The following is a 6000-nucleotide window of genomic DNA, read 5'->3' on the forward strand; positions in this document are numbered from 1 at the left end:
TGTCATTCTGCACGTTAAAAACCTACTATTATTCTGTAAAATTATTTAGATGTGTTTTAACTTGTCTATTTGTACAAATAAAGGTATTATTTTATATTATTATTTTTCTGATTGATTGATTGAGTACTTTATTTATGTAGATTACAATATATATTGTCTTATACACTTATATACAATAGCTTACAATACAGCAAAATTATAGATGAATTTACATGATATAGACTAAGAAAATAATTATTGAACTGTATATGATATGAAAAAGCAATTTGTGATATAATAACTATAGATGATCAATAACACAGTTCTGATCTGAGAGTGGAAGATAGATTTTATGTTTCAGTGAATGACTCACCCTGTATTGTAGTGAAACATCTCATATTATGGCGCGACACTGCTTTGTTGGGTCAACTTCTATCCAAATATCAACCAAATCTGGGAGATTTGCATTTTTCATGAAATTATGGATTTTTGCAAAAATGGAAGATTTTCATTTTTCATGATATCTATGAATCGAACATCAATAGTTTTGAAGAATCCATTTGGATTTCTTAATGGATTTCATGAAGAATGCAAATCTTCCATTTTTTCAAAAATCCATGATTTTGCACATCTTATCTACCAGATTTGGTTAATATTTGGTCTATGGATAGAGGTTGGCCTAACAAGTGTCGTGTCGTAATATGAGATGTTTCGCTACAATACAGGGTGAGTTAATCACTGAAACATTGCATCTTACCTCCACTCTCAGATCAGGAGAATCACTCATCTTCAAATGGTTACAACTCAAGAATAGGAATGAATTTCTATGTCAATGTGATGACACATTATTGTTCCTCTCGTCAAGTACTCCTGGGAGTTTGGGCGATTCAAATTTTTGCAAAAATCCATGATGTTGCATGAAAAATGCAATTTTTATGAAATCCATGATTAATTCATGATGTTGCATGAAAGATGCAATTTTTATGAAATCCATTAATTAATCATGGATTTTTGCAAAAATGGGTAATTGCATTTTTTATTATTAAATGAAAATCCAAATTAAATGCTGTAATTTTCATTTTCTATGAAATCAATGAATTTCATTATGGATTTTTGCAAGAATTGAAGATTTCTACATTTACAACAGTAGGCCTTATTATATAGTTTTTTTTAAATAAAAAACCCCTTGAAAATTCTGGGACACATCTCTAGCTACTGAAAGTATCCCTATACATCGAACATGGAGCCCATGTTTGAAACGCACTCGAAGTTTATGAAAAGTTTACAAACTATTAGATATGCATGCGACAATGCAAAGAAAAATATTGAATCTTGACAAATAATTCAAAAGCGAGAAAAAGACACAAATAGTTAAAATAGAATAAAAAGGACACAACTGTTGTCCGCTTTTGAGACCAACTGTATGACAGATGTCCACTTTTGCAAAAAACATTTTAATCCAACAAACGGTTGCACAAAAATCCAATTGAACTAAAACACTATAAAATAATGTCATTGCATTGACTTTTTCAATTTGCATTGGTTCCATTAGATGATATCATTTTATTGAGATAGAATTCATTTGGATTTTTGTGCAACTGGTCTTATTTTTCGTTAAAGAGAGAGAGTTTGTGCTAAATTTATTTTTGCTCAACTCTATTTTCTAAATGGGTCTTATTTCGTCTGTAGATCCTTGCACATGAACAGAAACATGACATTAACCAGACTAACATGAGTTGCTCTTTAAATTCATTTGACAAAAGTGTCACAACCTTGTTTCAATAATTGGACTTGAAAAGGAGTCCAAATGGGAATCTAATCCAAGGATATAGAACTAAGAGAAATTCACAGTAAAAACTTTTTCAATGATTTGCTATAAGTTAGTGGGCAAAGATAAACTTCAATTAACTCTTTTAATCATAATTGAAAAGTTATTGAGAAGTTTTATTTGAATCATAAATAGAGAATGAGTATTTATATTATTCAAATACAACAAAAAAAGGTATTCCCTCGAAATGTTATGTTCTACAGTTTGTATATTCTTTCATGAATAGCTATTTTGAACTCGATTTATGAAGAGAAATTACAAATAAACATACATTTTAAATGATATCAATCGATTCAGAATTAAACAAACATTCATTCCTAATATCAACTAAGAAATGGCATCCTTCAAGATTTTAATAACACAGTTAAATTTTAAAGCATGACTGATTAAGGTTATGCTCACCTATCCACTTTTTAAATGCTTGTTTTTCAATTCTTAGGACGACGAACCTTTCTTTCTTGTTCTATCAGGAGCAACTGTGGGTATTTCCTTTTCCATTTAAACTTAGTTACTTAAAAACCAAAATAGCAATGGGATTTATTGAAAATGTTGACGATAAACACGAGTTTAACAACATTCAACTCAAAAACTTGGCGCCATGACTCTATGACAGTTTTGCATGTCACATGACCTAATCCTGGCATCACCATTGGCTTATTTTGTAGTTGGCCGTTTTTGAAACCAAAGTAGTCTACAGATATCCGATTTTGAAACTCACTTCAATCTTGTTTATTGAAAATAACCTATTTCTGTCCGTTTTTGAAACAAACTAATGTCACCATTGGGAAGAGCGCCGGAAATACTATAAGAATCAGCTAAAAAATCAATTTGGCCCAAAAGCACAATTGGCCGTCTTTGATCCCAAGCTACTCAAATATTAAAAAGCTAGAAAAGAGGATACTAAATGATTCTAATGAATGGATGTTTAGTAATTTGAAGTTTAGGAAACTTCAAATCTAGTAATTCAATAGAGTGAGATTCACTTCTAACTGTTAGCATTCCTTGAAAATCAAGTCAAAACTCCCCATTGTACTGAGTGTTCACCGAACCAAAGATTTCAACATTGGTTAAATGGGAAACACTGGGTACATTCTGGAAAGACGGTAAGTGGTAAATTGTTCCAATTCAAGTGATAGATTGTTCCATGTCACGTCACTGGAGCAAAAATACTTGTTCCCATGGAATGCATATAAATGAAGTTTCCAGTTTCCTAGCTCCCAGTGTTCAACAGCATACCCCCACCTCTTCTTTGCAGAGCACAAGCTCTCTTCGGCTCTATGAAAGGATTTTCTTCAATTATCTACTCCCAATCCATCAGGACATTCCGGATAGAAGAGAGCTGAAGTCCAGAAGGCCAGCGGTCAGGACGGCCGAGCAATTGAGAGATGAGAGATTCTCTCTGACCAGAAGGTGGAGAGAGGAGGTGCTCCCAGGAATGTCGAAGAGCTATTTCTCATGCACTAGGCCTCCTGGTTTTGAGCTCCCCCGGCGCATCTGGGTGACGCTTAATAGAATTCGAACCCAGCATGGGAGATGCAATGCATCATTTTTCAAATGGGGACTTACAGATTCCCTAGTATGTGACTGTGGGGCGATGGAGCAGACAGTGCACCACATTATATGTATTTGAATGTGAGAGACGTGCCTACCTGGGCGAGGCTAACGACTTCACTGTAGCCAGTACCCAGGCAATACAGTACATTTCATTCCTTGAAATTTCTGATGATTTTCAATTTGAATAATTGACCGCCGTATTGAAGACAAAGTAAGCCATATTGAAAATTTGTTCATTATAGTGACCTTGGTTCATTACAGTGACAGTAGATTGACCTTGACTGTATGCATTGATAGAATGTAGCACAATTCAGGTATACGGAATGCTTACAATTACAAGTAACTAGTATAGTAACTTATAAGTATTTGTAGAATTTTATGTAACATCCCACTATAGAAGTAATGACCGAGCACAATACACTCACCTCCAATCATAATGCCTCCTGAATCTCCAAATGCATTCAACTGTTGATAGGGGGCTCCCCAATTGTAATCCTTGTTGAATCCTGGATATTCTTCTCTCAATTTTCCAGCGTCCATTGGACTAGAAATAAAATAGAAAATTTCAGTGATATTATATATTATATTTTTGATATCAACATAAAATTATATTTATATAGTTTCTTGGTATAAATACAAATCTTTCGAGCAGTTACAATTTCTCTGCACACAGAGAGCGGTCAGCGGTCAGAGCGGTCTTGAGAGGATAAAAATATACATATTTATATAGAATTTATAATCGACTCTATCCTTCTAAAGGTGCAATTTCTTGGCGATGATTCGAGCCGCGCCGCTGGAGTCGCCGCTGCTGGGACACATAACCTATAAATTCATTGGATATGGATCATAGAACCAATATTGTGTAGTAGCCAACACTTCCAGTTCATCTTCCGCCATGACGTTCATACAATATAAAAATCCAATGAATTTATAGGTTAAGCCTATGTGCTCTATCCCAGCGTCTCAATTCACTAAGGAATTGCACCACGCAGGAGCTCGGAATGCCTTACCACTCTCTGTGTACTCTACACACACCCTAATAATTTTTTATCATTCCATAGACTAAATTTTTTGAAACTGTAAACCATAAAAATCTATTATATCTAAAGAATCTATAATCTATTAAATCTATAATGATTCATTTTGAAATTTCATTGGAAATCCACTAAACAATTCAAATCAAATAATTAAGATTATTATTAAAAGTGAATCCCTACAAATTTTGAATATCTTAAAATTGAAATATAACATTTTTAGGGATCTGTGAATTTCAATTTCTGTTATAACGACCACAGATTTCTATGTCATGAATAAACTCTGGAATCTACCAATATTTATAATAAATGCAGTAAAATATGTTTTTATTTTGATTCATTTATAATTTAAAAAGTAGTGTTCATAAAATAAGTACTAAGTGGGTTCGGAAAGTTTTGATGTGTTGAAAAGTTTTTCAACAAAATATTAAATTAGCACTACCTGTAACTTAAGCTTATTCAATAGATTCACAGCAGACAAGCTTTTTTCAAGTTACCTTGTTCTCAAGGGATAATATTTTCATTGTTTATGAGCTCAGCCTACTTCATCCTTAACTTCAATTTGCAAAAAGTGCGACTTGCAGCATGATTCCTCCATGGAAAATAATATTATTTGACTCATTGGTTTCCTGTAAATTAAAATAGATGAATAATTGACTTTTACATAGAGTATCGAATACAGAGTTTATCAATGAGTGGGACTAAAGATCGGATCTCTTGAATAAATAAAATGTTTCTAAGTAGTAATTTAGTAGATCAAAATTATTAATGTTGTGCTTTTCCCAAAGAAAATTGTAATTTTGAAAACTGAATATTCTTTTTAAATGTATAAAATCTTGTTAATTTTTATTAAAATTTATGTGATTTGTATTTTAATGGACCGGTTACCTTTTGAAATGTACAAAAACTTTAGTACTTTACGATAATAATATACTGGTAAAGCATAAAACACACAATTATTTTCTTAAATTTACATTTTAAAATGCCTCTTGAAGAGTTGAAATTAGTAGGTCTAGGTAGTGTTGCAAATGAAATAGATGGTGCAGTAAACGTACGTGATTGGTTTTTATTGTGTGTTTTAATAATCAGTAGTTCAAAGTAAAATAGTGAACATATTCTGGAAAAACAACAAAATAGTTACAATTCATGATTTTATTGCTCATTCAAAGATTGAGTTACTAGACCTACAATATAGCCTAAAAACAAAATTTCCTGAAAACTTCTAAATTAGTTATCAATGGAGTTATTTACGCAATAAAGATAAAAAGAAAAGGTATAATTCTAGGTCCATTGCCAAAATACCTGTCATAAAATGTATATAATAAGTAAAATAGTAAGTCATAAAACACCTATTTAAGGAGAATAATATTGAAAACTCTTACTTGAAATATGTACGTTACGGTACTTTTAAGTCTTAACAATGCCGAAAATTCGAGAACATTCAGTTACAAGTTGAAAGTTGAAACGTAAACAAACAAGGAGTCAGTCGAGAAGTCGAATATTCTAGAAAATCGATACGCTCTCAGCCAATCAGCGTTCAGATCTAGAATCGTCTGCTTCGAGATTATTCTACGAGCTTCTCGGCCAATAGGAGAGCGTATATAA

Source organism: Nilaparvata lugens, chromosome 11, assembly GCF_014356525.2.
Source record: "Nilaparvata lugens isolate BPH chromosome 11, ASM1435652v1, whole genome shotgun sequence".
Taxonomy (NCBI): Eukaryota; Metazoa; Arthropoda; class Insecta; order Hemiptera; family Delphacidae; genus Nilaparvata; species Nilaparvata lugens.